This window comes from Pseudorca crassidens, chromosome 6, assembly GCF_039906515.1.
Source record: "Pseudorca crassidens isolate mPseCra1 chromosome 6, mPseCra1.hap1, whole genome shotgun sequence".
NCBI classification, from domain to species: domain Eukaryota; kingdom Metazoa; phylum Chordata; class Mammalia; order Artiodactyla; family Delphinidae; genus Pseudorca; species Pseudorca crassidens.
In genome coordinates this window covers 88,213,480-88,230,487 of record NC_090301.1, presented here as the reverse complement: position 1 = coordinate 88,230,487, position 17,008 = coordinate 88,213,480, and the positions used below count along the sequence as shown (strand labels likewise).

The following is a 17,008-nucleotide window of genomic DNA, read 5'->3' as shown; positions in this document are numbered from 1 at the left end:
TAGCGCCCTTCCTTCCTCTGGTTTCTCCCCACCCAGTTCTCTGTCCAGGGTGCATACTCCTTGTAACGGCATATGATGCAAGAACCCCAGACAGCATTAGACAAGGCTGAAGGGAGGCCTGACTTGGGGGAGAGGGCTTGATTTCTTTTCACGCCACCCTTCTTTTGCAGCTTTATTTTTTGACCCTGAAGAGAATTTATCTGGAGTTTCATGAGCAACAAGAGTATACTTCCATTTCATGCCCACAGTGAGATCAGGCAGTGGTTTCCACATCAGAGCTCGCAACAGAAATGTTGGTTGTATCCTGCCCCCAGATCTCAGTGACCCTTTTGAAATGCTCAGAAGAAATAGTTCTGTGCAGAAAGAAACACATGATGGGAAGGTGCTGAGATTTGGACAAACACGGAGTGCTTGGAGGGGCTGGAGCACAGGGTTTATAACTGGAGGGCAGGGGAGGTGGGGGGAGGGCAGGGCAGAGTACATGAGGCTGCACAGACAGATGGCAGCTGGGCTGTGGACCTTTGAGTGCCAGGCTGCTCCACAGGTAGCAGGAAGCCATGACCAGTCTTTGAAGAGATGAGTGTTAGGGTGCGTTTTAAGATGATCATCACTCTGGGAGTAGTGGGCTAGATGAAATCACAAGGCAGAGATTTGAGACCATTTTGGTAACATTCTTTTAAGCCAGGATAAAAATGTATATGGTAGTGAACACTTATATGCAGCTTCTAGGTGCCAGGCCCTGTTCTAAACACTTACATGAAGTAATTCATTTATTCCTCACAACAACTCTATGAGATAAATGCTATCATCCCCACTTTACAGTTAAGAAACAGGCCCAGAAAGGATAAGTGACATTTTAAAGGTGACACAGTGAACACATGGTGATGGAAGGATTTGAAAATGGGCAGTCCAGACCCATGGGCCATGCTCAGAACCAAAATAAGTGTAAGTCACAGGCTAAGATCTAGACCAGGGTTCAGCAAACTTCTTCAATACAGTCAATATTTTAGATTTTGAATACTATACAGTCTTTGGCACAAATACTCAGCTCTACTTTGTACTGTGAAAGGTGGCATAGATAATATGTAAACAAATTACAGAGACAAATGTGAATTTCATATAATTTTCTTGTGCTATTAAATACCTTGCTTTTTATTTTTCTCTACCATTTAAAAATGTTAAAACCTTTTTGGATATCAACAAACTGATTTTAAAGTTTATATGGAGAGGCCAAAGACCCAGAATAGCTAACAGAATATCGGAGGAGAAGAACAAAGTCGGAGGACTGACACTGACCAACTTCAAAAGTTACTATAAAGCTATGGGGTGATACTGGCAGGATAACAGAAACATAGATCCATGGAACAAGAGCAAGCGCCCAGCCATAGTCCCACATAGAGTCAACTGCTCTTTGACAAGAGTGCAAAGGCAGCAAAATGGAGAAAAGACAGTCTTTTCAACGAATGATGCTGGAATAACTAGATGACCACGTGAAAAAAAAACAATCTAAAAATGTAAAAATCATTCTTAGCTCACAGGTCATACAAAAAGAGGTAGAAGGCTGGATTGGGCCCATGGGCCACTGTTTGCGAACCAATGTCTGATCTAGACACTATTTTTTAAAATAATTTTTATTGGAGTATAGTTGCTTTACAATGTTGTGTTAGTTTCTACTGTACAGCAAAGTGAATCAACTATACATACACATATATACCCTCTTTTTTGGATTTCATTCCCATTTAGGTCACCACAGAGCACTGAGTAGAGTTCCCTGAGCTATACAGTAGGTTCTCATTTAGTTATCTATTTTATATACAGTATCGATAGTGTATATATGTCATTCCCAATCTCCAAATTCATTCTGCCCCCCTGATCTAGACACTACTGAAAAGAGGTCATCAAGGTGAAATGGGAAGATGGCATCTCTGGTGATCAGCAATAGCTCTTAGCCCTGGGCATCCCAGATGGGAGCCTGGGATCTACCTCTAGATTACCACGCTGGTTGCTGCTGCCACAGCTCCTCACTGGGCTTTGCCAGCACCTTCACAAATAGAAGAACACAGGTGCTAGAGTGACTCTCCCCTGGTCTTTGAGAAATGTTTCACTCAGCACATCTCCTGGTCCTCCAGGCTTCACGCCTGAGAAATAAAAAGTTGCTCCTCAAAGAAAACTTTTTGTTTCTGCTGAAAATAGCAGTTTTCTTTAAAAAAATAAAAAAGATTTTTATGATCATGGATATGCTCATACTCTATAATTTATAAATTTCTAAAAATTGAATAATATAAGCAGAAGATCTAGCCCAGTGCCTGAACAAAGTGTATACTGAAATACGTTAATTTTGATGAAAGATGTTGCTTTATTGTCAATCCAGAGACAAAACCTTACAAAATCTATGGGATATAGCAAAAGCAGTTGTTAGAGGGAAGTTCATAACGATACAGGCCTTCCTCAAAAAGCCAGAAAAATCTCAAATTAGCAACCTAACCTACCACTTAAAAGAACTAGAAAAAGAACAAACAAAACCCAAAGTCAGCAGAAGGAAGGAAATAATAAATATCAGAGAGGAAATAAAATAGAGATAAAAAACAATAGAAAAGATCAATAAAACCCAGAGCTGGTATTTTGAAAAGGATAAACAAAATCAACAAACCTCTACCTAGAATCACCAAGAAGAAAAGAGAGTGGACCCAAATAAACAAAGAGGAGAAATAGCAACAATACCGTAGAAATATAAAAAATCATAAGAAAATACTATGAGCAGTTATATGCCCACAAATTGGACAACACAGAAGAAATGGACAAGTTTCTAGAAACATACTGCCTGCCAAAAATTGAGTCAAGAAGAAACAGATAATTTGAACAGATCAGTCACTAGAAGTTAAATAGAATCTGTTAAAAAAGAAAAAAAGAATCCCTGTAAACAAAAGTCCAGGAGCAGATGGCTTCACTAGGAATTTCTACAAAACACACAAAGAACTTATACTGATCCTTCTTTAACTCTTCCCTAACTCTAATGACTCCCAAGATCATTCTATGAAGCCACCATCACCCTGATACCAAAACCAGACAAAAACACTACAAGAAAAGATTACAGGCCTGTATTTTTGATGAATATAGATGCAAGAATCCTCAACAAAATGTGAGCAAACCAAATCCGACGATACATAAAAAGGATCATACGCCATGATCAAGTTGGATTCATTCAAGGATCACAAAGATAGTTCAATGTATGCAAATCAATGTGATACACCACATTAACAAAAGAAAAGACAGAAGCCACAAAAGACAGAAGCCATATGATCATCTCAATAGATGCAGAAAAATCATTTGATAAAACTCAACATCCATTCGTAATAAAAACACTCACCAAAGTGGGTATAGAAGGAACGTATCTCAACATAATAAAAGCCATTTTAGGACAAACCCATAGCCAACATAGTAACAGTGAAAAGATGAAAGCTTTCCCACTAAATTCTGGAACAAGACAAGGATGCCCACTCCCACCACTTCTATTCAACATAGTATTGGAAGTCCTAGCAACAGCAATCAGACAAGAAAAAGAAATAAAATGTGTCCAAATTGGAAAGGAAGAGGTACAACTGTCATTATATGCAGAGGACATGATATTCTATATAGAAAACCCTAAAGATGCCCCACAAAAACTAGTAGAACTAATAAATGTATTCAGCAGTGTAGCAGGATACAACTAATGTACAGAAATCTGTTGTATTTCTTTACACTAACAATGAAATATCAGAAAAAGAAAGCTAAAAAAATTCCATTTAAAAACATGTCAAAAAAAAAAAAAAAAACCTAGGAATAAACTTAACCAAGGAGGTGAAAGACTTATATGCTGAGAACTATAAAACACTGATAAAGGAAACTGAAGGTAATTCAAAGAAATGGAAAGATATCCCATGCTCTTGGATTGGAAGAATTAATATTATTAAAATGGCCATACTACCCAAAGCAATCTACAGATTTAGTCTAATCCCTGTCAAATTACCTATGAAATTTTTCACAGAACTAGAACAAATAATACTAAAATTTATATGGAAACACAGAAGACCGCAAATTGCTAAAGCAATCCTGAGGAAAAAGAACAAAGCAGAAGGCATAACCCTCCCAGACTTCAGACATTTCTACAGAGCCCCCATAATAAAAACAGCATGGTATTGGCACAAAATCAGATCTATAGACCAATGGAACAGAATACAGAGCCAGAAAGAAACCCATACCCCTATGGTCAATTAATCTTTGACAAAGGAGGCAGAATATACAATGAAGAAAAGACAGTCTCTTCAGCAAGTGTTGTTAGGAAAATCAGACAGCCTCATGAAAATCAATGAAATTAGAACCCTCCCTCACACCATATACTGATACCAAAATAAACCCAAAATGGTTTAAAGACCTAAATATAAGACATGACACCATGATACTCCTAGAAGAGAACATAGGCAAAACATTCTTTGACATAAATCATAGTAATACTTTTTTAGATCAGTTTCTCAAGGCAAAAGAAATAAAAGCAAAAATAAACAAATGAAACCCAGTTAAACTTAAAAGCTTTTGCATAGCAAAGGAAAAGAAACCTTGAACAAAACAAAACAAAAAGACAACCTATGGAATGAGATAAAATATCATTGAGAACAATGTGACTGGCAAGGGATTAATTTCCAAAATATACAAACAGCTCTTACAACTCAATATCACAAAAACAAACAGCTTAATCAAAAAATGGGCAGAACAGCTAAATAAATATTTCTCCAAAGAAGATATACAGATAACCAACAGGCACTTGAAAAAATGCTCAACATCGCTAATCATTAGAGGAATGCAAATCAACACCACAATGAGGTATCACCTCACACCAGGCAGAATGGTTACCACCAAAATGTCTAAAAATAATAAATGCTGGACTTCCCTGGTGGCGCAGGGGCCAATGCAGGGGACACAGGTTTGAGCCCTGGCCAGGAAGATCCCACATGCCATGGACCAACTAAGCCCGTGCACCACAACTGCTGATCCTGGGCTCTAGAGCCTGTGAGCCACAACTACTGAGCCCACGTGCCACAACTACTGAAGCCCACGCTCCTAGAGCCCGTGCTCCACAATAAGAGAAGCCACCACAATGAGAAGTCTGTGCACCGCAATAAAGAGTAGCCCCTGCTCGCCGCCAACTAGAGAGAGCCTGTGCATAGCAACAAAGATCCAACGCAGACAAAAAATAAAATAAAAAATCTCTCGCCTTTAAAAATAATAATAATAATAAATGCTGGAGAGGGTGTGGAGAAAAGGGAACCCTCTTACACTGTTGGTGGAAATGTAAATTGGTGGAACCACTATGGAAAACAGCACGGAGTTTCCTTAAAAAGCTAAAAATACAGGTAACATATGATTCAGCAATACTGCTACTGGGCATATATCCAGAAAAGATGAAAATTCTAATTCAAAAAAGATACACACAAAAAGATACATACAGCCCAATATTCACAGCAGCTCTATTTAAAATAGTCAAGACATGGAAGCAACCTAAATGTCCATCAACAGATCAATGGAATATTACTCAGCCATAAAAAGAATGAAATATTGCCATTTGCTGCAATGTGGATGAACCTAGAGAATATCATACTAAGTGAAGTCAGACAGAGAAAGAAAAATATTATATGACATCACTTATATGTGGAATCTATAAAATAACATAAATGAATCTATTTACAAAACAGAAACAGACTCACAGACATAGAAAACAAACTTACAGTTACCAAAGGAGAAAGGTGGGTGGGAGGGATAAATTAGGAGTATGCGATTAACAGACACACATAACTAGATAAGCAACAAGGATCTACTGTATAATACAGGGAACAATATTCAATATCTGGTAATAACCTATAATGGAAAATAGTATTAAAAACATATATATATATATATATATATACACCTGAATATATATTCATATATATGTATATATAAAACTGGATATGTTTGCTGTACACCTGAAAGTAACACAATATTGTAAATCAACTACAATTAAAAAAATAGAAAGTAAAGTTATTTGGATTTGGAAAAACATTGGAAAAGGGCAAATACCGGGATAGAGAAGTTTAGAGTGGGGTTACCAAAGTGAAGGCGTATGATGTTTAATATGAGAGCAGTGAAGAGATGTAAGGAGAAACTCTGAGGAAAAAGTTACTATGAATGGGAAAAGTTACTCAGAGAGAAGGTGTGAAAGGAAATTTGGCGTATTTCAAAAGCTTGCCAGTATTAACATTTTTCTGAACTGGAATGACTCTTTTTCTCTGAATTTTAGATAATTAATTACAGATAGTAAGAGTCCTTGAGGCATCCTGGACTTTTCAACTGACTTGGAATCAGAAATCAGAGATAAAGTTTATTTTGGTAAAAGTCTCTAAAGCTCTGATTTAAACAAATTTGGAATGAATTGGAACTATCATATCCCTCACACTTTACAAGGAACTTGGGGTTTTTCATTCCTGAAAAGTTTTGTCAGGTTGAAAACCTTTTTATAATACAAAGCCATCCATCTTGGAAAAATTAAGTCCCAGTTTAACAAATTTTGTACTTGTCAGATCAAGTCATTTTTATATAATTTCCCTCCTCAAAATATTCATAAGATCAGCCATAAACTGAACCTGTGTCAACTTGGTGTAACAGAAATGAGCACTGTATTAGGAATCAGAAAATCAAGAGAATCAAGAATCAAGATTCTTGTTTCACTCTGCCACTAACTTTTCATATGTCTTTAAGAAGTCACTTAATATTTCTTAATCAAATTTTTTATGTATAAATTATACTTTCTAAGGTTTGTTCCAAGTCAAAAATGTAATATTTTACTAAACTTATAATCTACCCCTTTTATTATACCTCAAAATCACTTTCTTTTATTTCTTTGTACCTTTCTTCTTTTCCTTAATTTCTCAAGTATTGAATGACCATCATTGCTTGCTTCAGAGCTTTTGGTAGAGATGTCTTAGATACATTTTTCTAGATTCCACATATATGCGTTAATATATGATATTTATTTTCTCTTTCTGACTTACTTTGAGATGTAGACACAGAGAATGGACTTGTGGACATGGAGTCGGGGGAAGGGGGAATGGGATGAATTGGGAGATTGGGATTGACATATATACACTACCCTGTGTAAAACAGATAGCTAGTGGGAACCTGCTGTACAGTACAGGGAGCTCAGCTCGGTGCTCTGTGATGACCTAGATGGGTGGGATGGGGGATGGGGGTGGGAGGAAGGTCCAAGAGAGAGGGGATATATGTATACATATAGCTGATTCACTTCACTGTATAGCAGAAACTAACACAACATTGTAAAGCAAACTATACTCCAATTAAAAAAAAAAAAGATGTCCTAGATACAAACAGAGGCTACAAATTGTATCCACTCTAAACCTTAATTCAGTACAAAGCCTACTTCTTTAAGGAAATTTTCCCTTATGATCAAAATCCATTGTATAACATGTAATTTTCCTTATTTATTTATCAATCAAATGTGAACAAGGCCTACTATGTAGCAGACACTTTGCTACCCATTGGGAATATAATAATGCAGACCCCTTCTACATAAAGTTCAGTCTAGTGTGGAAGTCAAATATATAAAATCACTATTTAATAATGTGATAACACATGCTTGAAAGAAACTGAAGAGGGAATCTAATCATTTTGAATTAGTTTAAAAGGGGTTAGAGTTGATTAGAAAATGTGATGGGGAAACTCAGGCCTAAATGACACATGAACCAGCCAAAGAAAATTGAAGATGGATATGAGACAATAAACAGGCTAGATAGTGAGAGTAGCGAGAAAAGCATCACACCATCACAGATGGAGGGTTAAGGGATTATAAACAGACATCCTAGAGACATAAGGGAGCATGGGGTGTTTGGAAGAAGAGAAGAAAGTTTAAGGGAAAAGTATAGGGGGATGATGATTGGAGATGTAAGCAGGAAGAAGATTATGCATAATCTAATGATTTTGCACTTTAGAAAGATTCTTTTGAATACTGTGTGAATGGTTTATTAAATTAGAAAAATCAAGTTAGAGGGATCAGTTATTAGATTCTTGATCCAGTTTTATATTAATTTTATTTTTCATCTTGTGATACATGTTACTAGAAAACTAAAAAAAAAAATCTGCAGATATTTATAACCACTAGTATGCTGCTGTGATCAACAGGTAATCTATAAACACTCATGAATAGAAATGTGCTATAAAATTTATTTAAGATCATGGTATTATATTTTAAGCATAACTTTTTCTTTAATAAACCTTTTATTTTGGAATAATTTAAGATTCACAGAAAAGTTAAAATGATAGTATAGAGTGTCTCCATATATTCCTTACTCAGTTTCCCCTAATGTTATCATCTTATATAAGCACAGCTTAAGCACTGTTTTGATTGCAGAAAAGGTATTATTCTATTCAAGTGATGGCTGTTATTTATTATGAGTTGGAACTGACTCTTGGTTAATTAATTCAAAACTAATAAAATATTTAAATAGATATTTACAAAGAAGTGATACAAATTCATATATTAGCATTGATTCAGAAGATATCATCTTTAAAATGATGGCTGTCACATTTTACACTACAGCAACATCAACATTATTAAAATAGATGTATTACAACCTCAGTCATAACATGACACACAATCTAGTAAATCTTTGTCTATAACTTTTACTAGAAAATTTGGTTTCCCAATAACCATAATATCTGTATTTTATAGTCTCAGGTTTGTACAATGAGAGATAATTAAACTATTCTACCAAACCCTGAAATTCTGCGGATGTTACCTGATACACTTTCATATCCCAATACTCCATATTTCATTAAGAGAAAGATCTTAGTTACTAAATTTTTTAAATTTGTTCTTAACATTAGCACAGATTTTCATTCAATTTGGCAAACATGTTCTAATCATCTATTATTCTGAGCACAGGGAACTATTAAACGAACAAAATATGTTCTTAGACAAGATCATGGATTAGAAGCCCATGTCTAAGTTACTATAAAATGGTACAGAAGAAAAAGCCCTTGGATATTGAAGGTTTTAGCTAAATTCCCAGAAATGCCAATTATTAATTGTGACCTTGGGTAAATCATATAATCTTTCTTGCACTTAATAAGTACCCAATAAATGTTCTTTTCTAGCTACCTTTTCCCCTCTTTCTTTCTACTATCCCTTATCTTCATCTATTGATCTATTATCCTAAATATTCAAGATTCTAAATCTGAATATTAAGAAAAATCTTAATATAGCTACCTTCATATCATTGACTCCCAGTAACAGTTGTTATCTCTACTATATGGCAGTGATTTCTGAAGACATCACGATTAACAAGGGAAAAATAATGAACTTCAGGAAGTAATTGGTAACTGGATATATTAGTTTAAAAAATGCTATTTTCATCTCTTTTCTAATTAGGTCACAAGAAAATAATTTTTGAAGAATGTGTCCAGGACATCTTCAGAGATGGCATTATATGAGGACAGATATTTAGTTATCTTGGAAAAGTTAAGCAGAACTCACCACCCGAAGGTCACTGAGACAATATATAAACAAATTTATTAACCAGACCAATACCCTTTACAAAGAACATAAAAGTCTTACTGAGTATTTACACACAAAAAGCATTATTTATGTAAAGCTTGCACAGCAAGAAGATCTTTTTAGGGGCCTTCAAAGAGAACCATTAATTAAAATATAGCGGCACAATGACAAAATGTTAACACTTTGACAATTTGAAATATAGATATTCTTATAGAACTAGGGAATGTGTTTTCACATGGTTGTTTTATTAGCTTTATTTCCTAATAATGGCTAGAGGAAAACGTTTGATAATATGAGAATATGGAGAAATGGAAATGCATACTTCAGGGCATGAGAAAATATTGTCGAACCTGGTGGCAACATTTACTATCCCAGTAGAAATAGCTTCCGTTCAAGTAATGTGCAATCAGCCCTCCTACTATGAATGACAAATATTGAAAAACAATAAGTAGAAAGCTGAAAACCTATAACAATAATCTTAGAAAATATCTAGGTCTCATAAACATTAATTCTAGAGCAGAAATCTTTAATAAGATCACAAGAAACTGAATTAGCAGAGCTGAGCCACATTCTGTATTTAATCACTGGTAGCAAAATAGAAAAATAGAACTTTTTAAATAACTCATTTTCCTCTTATTATTGGAATGTCTTCTGGGGGTATTCTGCAAGTCCCACTGGAAACTTATTTGTTGTTAGGGAAGATTAATGATGTGTGGTAAAATTTTTATTTCATATTTGTATGTCTTATTAGAGTGTTGATATAGTTAGAGCAAGCACCACCATGCACTAAACAAACAGAACAGAAAAATAAATCCGGTCTTGTGACCATCTGTCCACCAATCTGCCATCTATAAGAATTATTGCTCTTTATTTCATATCAGCGTATTATTTTTCAAATACAACATTCTTAAGAATTGTCAGTTCTTTAAATTACATTTAATGGATGGATGGTAGGATAATGGTAGTAATGCAACCAACAACAGATTGGTTTATAGCTTTATATTGTGCATGTAAGTTAAATTAAAAATTAAAAGCCAGAACCTCAGGCCAGACCCTAAACTGACGAACAAAGGAAACTATAATTCCAAGTAGCTAGTATTATAAAATGTATTCTACCTCTTAGAATTTTACCTGAATTGGTAATTAATATGGATTTTGGAGAAACTTTCATAATATTATTGACCTTGAATACCACTACCCTTTCTTAGATACTCTTCATATATTTTGTTCAGGTTATTTTCTTGGGCACACTGAAGTAGATATTCGTCATACTTTTCTGAAGTATATTTATATTTTAAGCCCTTTTTCTATGTTCAGAGAATTTCCTATATTATCAGAAAGAATATACAGCCTGAAAATATACAGCCTGAAAATTCCAGCTATGCATTTGCCAAATCTCTTGTAGCAGAGCATAAGCATACCTTTTGGGAATTGTCATTTAGGTACAACCACCTCAAGCTCTGGATCAAAAGCTAGTTCTGTGAAGAAGTAGGAAGAGCATGGATTCCATTCTGGCGAGAGTTATGTTATTTGAGGCAGATACACCTGGCTTCCAAAGATTACAATGGTAGCAGTCCATTGGTTTGTCCTTAACAGCAGAAAGCAGTATCTAGTGTTGGTTACGCAAACTGTGTGTGTCCCTGTGGTAACAGTGATAAATCTTCAGGGGACCAGTTCTGTGGTATGATTTGAGGCATTCTTTGCAGCTGCATGACCTTCAAGCATGATTCTCTGCTCCTCTTAGAAATACTTGGAAATACCACGTGTACTTTTAATAATTTTTCTGTTGAAATTATCCAGAATTGTTTCAGTTGGCTTTCAAGTAAAAACTGTGAATGATATTAAAGCTGATTGCAGTGATTAATGAGAATTTCAGTTTGTCTCACTTTGAGAAGCAGGTGAAAATATGTTAAGTATGAATAGATACATTCTAGATGTACAGGGAAAAGTCTGTGTAGGGCCAGAGGGATGGACAGTGGCAGATATTCTGGTTTGCAGTCAAAACAGCTATTTCTTTGTTCTACACCTGACCCAAAAGTTTTTTTCTCATAATCACAACCCATTTTCAAATACAGAGGTTAAAAACACCAAAGATTAATATTTGCTTCACCAGCCTCCTTTTCAGTGGCATGGTGAGAAATAATCATTTGGCCCAATCCAAAAGAATTAGACATGATGGGAAATATGTCTTCACCTTTTGGTAAAGCTTTTCCTCCTTAGTAGAAAGAGGCCTTTGAAAAGAAATATCTGTTGTCTTTGCACAGTTACTTTTGTTTAAAATGTGATTCCTGAAACTACAGCCACCGTCTTAAAACTGTAAGAAGTCAAACCTGAGAAACAAGCCATGAATAAATCCTGAAACCACACTGCTTTCAGAATCATGATACTGAGAAATGACAAATACCCTACTGTATAACAGAGTTTTGTGTATCCTGTAACTTGCAGCTGAAAACAATGTTAAATCATATTCACAGACAACAAAGAAATTCACTAAGCAATGGAGACTAACTAAATGGGGATTTATGAACTATTTGTATCATTGAGATGTAATCAGCACATGAATAGCTCATGAACATGTAAATATATTTTTAGTACTACAAATGAAAGCAATGGGTAGAAAATATTGTCCCAGCTGAACAAGAGAATGAAGAACCCTTTCTAATAGTATACACTACAATAGTACACATTACAATTCTCATATGTAAAACTCAAAGAAAAGTCCCAAGTCATTCTTTGCCAAGTACAAAATGTATGCCTGTTGAAGAAAACCAATCCTCTTCTAGAAAAGTTCTTCAAAGCCACAATTATACAGAGTACTTCACTGATTTTTTTTCCTTTCAGAGTGTATCGTTTTATACTTTTAAATGGGGTATCAACTCATTTTCAGAAAGCAAACTTATGTCACTTAAAATGAATATAAAGTTGAAGAAACCAGTAATAAACTTATATCTTACTCCAAACATTCAGAGTTAGACCCTTAAGTGTTTATTTGATATAGAGAATTAATTTTAAAGGTATTAGATGAGCTGAAAATATAATTTAAAAAGTGAAAATAACCTCAAGATTTGTAATCACAGGAAGGCACTATCACTGTGAAGTTTGAAGGTATAGAAAAAGCAGTAATGATGGGATAATGAAGTTCAGCTAGAGCCTAAGTGGCATTTTTGGTCCGGTTGGACTATGAAGGAGCAGTTATCTGTGGCTGGAGCCATGGAGAAAATGCAGCCGCTGCTGGAGTGGCCAACTAATAAAAGGGAAGAGGAAAAATACTCTGGCTTCTCTCTTCCTCTTGCCCTCTAATCTTTCTTCTGTCCTCTCATCTGCCTCTCTACTGGCCAACTCTAACCAGAAGGTGGTTGACAAGTTAATTTCTTTGTCTATTTTTATATCGGATTGTTGGCTCTGTAGAAGTACTTGTGCTCACTACTCTGTCCTTAGAATTAGAAGTGTGACTGACATAGCACTCAGGAAGTATTTCTTGAAAGAATAAATATAACTTTCTGTAGAATTTCATAAGCTTTCCTTCTTTGATAGGGAAGATAGACCAAAATAATGATGACAATCAGAAGGTTTGCATAAACACATACATATTAAAAATTGCAGTCTACAAATGTATGTTATGTTTTCAAGTAAAACACTTTAAAAAATTGATAAAATAATTGCTCACAAAGGAAACATATTTACATTCTGAAATATAGAACTATATAAGCCATGAGTTCTGATTTAATTATTAATTAATAATTAGAAAGTTCAATTCCATTTCAAAAGTTTTAAAAATGGTATATTATGAAAAACAAATCTATGACTACAAATGATTCAGAAAATAATGAAACGAAAATAGTAGTTTATGGCATGTGGTCAAAATTGTATTCAAAGGCAAATACAGAGTCTAAATACTTTCATGATAAAAAATAAATATAAGAAATGGGTTAAACTTGACCAACTTGAGAAAACAGAAACAAATCAAACCTAGAAAAACTAATAAGAATAAATTAATAAAGACAAACATGAAAATCAATAAAAAAGAAAAAACATGGAATTGCTAGGTAAATCTAAAAAGTATTAAAAATACACCCAGAGAAATTTTATCAAAATAATAACAGAAATGATAGAATGAGAAAGTATATATGCCTACATGTATGAAAAGAGAAAACCTTATTTTCATAAATGTTATGCACAAAATAAATTATTTACTAGGAAAGGTAAAGTATCAAATTGAGTCTAATATTACTATATAATTTAAATATATCAATATCCATGAGAAAAGTGTAAAGAATTAATTACTTCTAAATAAGTCACAGGCCTTTAGCTACAGGGCTTAAGCAGTGGGTACTGGTAGCCAAGTATGAAGAGAAATAACAATTTTAAGACTGTGTGGCTTGGAAGTACAGGAAGACATAAATATATAAGACTTAGAAATATAGGAAGACTCAGATACACAAAACAAGATCAGTAATAAGTATATAGAACAGTAATAAGTATACTACTGTAGAAAATTATTATATATTATATTAATATTAATACATGTTAAAGTAATTATATATTATTATATAAATCAGTAATAAGTATCGATATATAGAACATTTGGCCTTGGATAATAATATTCCTTATGACTCTATAACAGATTATTACTTCAAGAAAGGCTATAGAAATATATATACACCTACATATTTATAAACAAAAATGTATATATTTAGCAAACTCATACTGTAACAATTTTAATTATCTCAGACTACTGCTTGCACAGATTTACATAAGAATATTATACTTAATGAGCCAGTTTTAGCAAAAAGAAAATGTCTAGAATACTAGATCCTCTATTTGATACTGCCCTCACCAAAAATGGAACAAAATATTGTGTGGTAACAAAATAAAACATTGCATATTCAATATTATTTTCATTTCAAAAGCAATACATTAGTTTGTCTTTCAAAGCATGATTAAAAATGAAGATTGTTTTTGCTTATTTCATTTAGTTTTTGAATGAATACAGATATTGCTTAGTATTTTTGCAACATTCATGGGTGTATTAGGATCAGGAGTTAAATTTAAATGACCTTAAAGAGTGTTCCCAGTGGAAAATAAAGGAAGAAGAGTAAATTGAGACATTTTAGATTGCTAGAATACAAATTGTAAATATTTTCCACTCATTCATTTTTTTCCTCCCTTAAAAAAAAAGTATTTAAGGCTACAGCTTGTTATTAGTGCAGTTTCAGTTCACTGAAATAAAACACTTTGGGCAGAGTATCAAAAATTATGCAAAAGAAATATATTTAGATGTACAGATGTCCACATGTATATATTTCATTTTTTCTACTAGGTGTATATCTGCCAATTTTTCTCTCTCTAGCAATATAAGTAGAAAAATATAGACTGTCAATTTGAAGTAGACTGGGTTATTCTAGAAAAAGTAAAGAATATATTACATACCAAACTGAGTGATGTTTCTGGTCATTCAGATTTGTCCAGGTTGCAATAATAGATTAATGAAACAAACCTTATCTCTTATTTTTTAGAAAATGGAGATTTTGACTATACTTATACATAACAATGAGATGGCAATGAGGCATAATGCGAAGTAGAAAGCAATTTATTCACCAAGATATGATGGATGTAAAAACAGAGGGGAGGAACTTGGAGAGGAATGAAAGGCAGGAAAAAGGGTGGGAATAAGTAGGAGACTGCATTGAAATGCCACTTCATTTTATGCAAAATTGAAAATCATTTAGAAATTTCAAAACAATGAAACTATCCTCAAAATTAAGTATTAATTATATACTCTCCTAGCTGTAAATGAAATTACTGATAAACTGTTCTTATGCCATTGACACAAAGCAGTTCCACTTTAGCTTCCTGTAATTCTTAAGTTGTCTGAATTAGTTTCAAATTAAGCAATATTAAATTATTTGAGTTGAGATATTGATTCTTTGTCAAAGAATATTAATATTCTGAGTTTAATATATCAACTAGACTCTCCACTGTGATGCCGATATTTGGCTGTATATAGTTGCCGGTTCATTCAAGGATAGGCCCTTAAGCAAGATTAAAGCAACAAGAGTCCCTGCCACTCATCTTTGACTCCTTATGAGATAAATCTGTTGATCATATACATTGGAGAACTGTCTTTCATTCAGATTCAATTTAGTAACAGTAATTCAGAGCTTTTTAGCAGCAGTATTAGCTCAGTATTACATGTCATGGTTTAATTTGGAGGGTAATAACACAAAAAAAATTTTTAACATACAAAACAGGGGAACATACCAATGACAGTGGTGTAATATTACTCTGATAATTATTGCATATTATTGCATAATACTGCATAATATTATTATACTTAATACTAGTCTGTGATAATTTGAAATTTTTCACAGTGTAAATGGATATGTGTTCTGTTTATTAAGTATACCTATGTAGAAATAAATTATAACTATTTCTTTATATCTTTGTAGGTAAGAAAGTATAGATAGAGAGGTTTAGGAATATGACAAATTTTAAAAATTATGAAATAGAATAATAGGTTATTTTGGCTTAAGTGCGTGAAACATATCCATTATTTTTGTCTGATTTTGTAAATAATTTTTAGACTGCCATCCTAATAGATTTTTTGTTGTTTTTCTTGCTGTTTCTAATATGTATTTCCTTTATATTTCAGTTATACATCCAAAACACACAGAGAAAAATTCCTTCACCTGCTAACTCCAAGCATAAGTGACAGAGTTTACTCATTTGAACATGATTCTTCTCAGGAAAGTATTCTGTGTAACATTAGGATGCTATATTTACTCTTTTCGTTAATTAAAAAAGAGATACTCCATTCCCTATTGCCACCTTTCAACACATTTAATGCCTACGTGGCACACTTAGTGACATTTAAAAACAAGATCCCTGCTATGAAAATAATTTTATAACTTTTATAATTTATGATTTAAAGAATGAAGTAAATATTAAATAATTATAATATTAGGTAATATTTAGGGCCACTAAGCTCTATGGACTAAATTTTGAGCAACCGCAGCAGACAGGGCTTTAGTGATTATTAGTACTTTGGCTCTGACCTGAGAAAGTGACTCTTCTAGAATAATATGGATCAATATGAGATACAGAACAACAGCTCATGACAATTAGGGCAATGGAAGAGGATAAATATCCAAATCAGGACGAGGAGTGAAATACTTTGGCTCCAAGCTAAGACATTCATTCTACTCAGTACTGGAAGTTCAAGTCAAAATTATCCTGCAGGCATACTTGTGAACTGATACTTGTGTATAAATATATATGTATGACAGTATACAGTGTGGATAGAAATGTAACTTTCCAAATTAATATCTAATTTGTTCCTCAATGTGAGTTAAGTGTTGCTCCACTTTTATTGTTTTCTTCTTTTTAAAAACCCCTCAAGACAAAAAGAAAAATACATACTCCAGGTAA

The 17,008-nt window shown here is 33.7% G+C and overlaps 1 protein-coding gene across 1 annotated transcript in view; it reads right to left on the bottom strand.

Moving 5' to 3' along the window:
* The window catches only part of LRP1B (LDL receptor related protein 1B), a 1,616,178-nt gene that overhangs the window by 1,011,369 nt on the left and 587,801 nt on the right, over window positions 1–17,008 (bottom strand). The gene's annotated exons all lie outside the window — the stretch shown is intronic.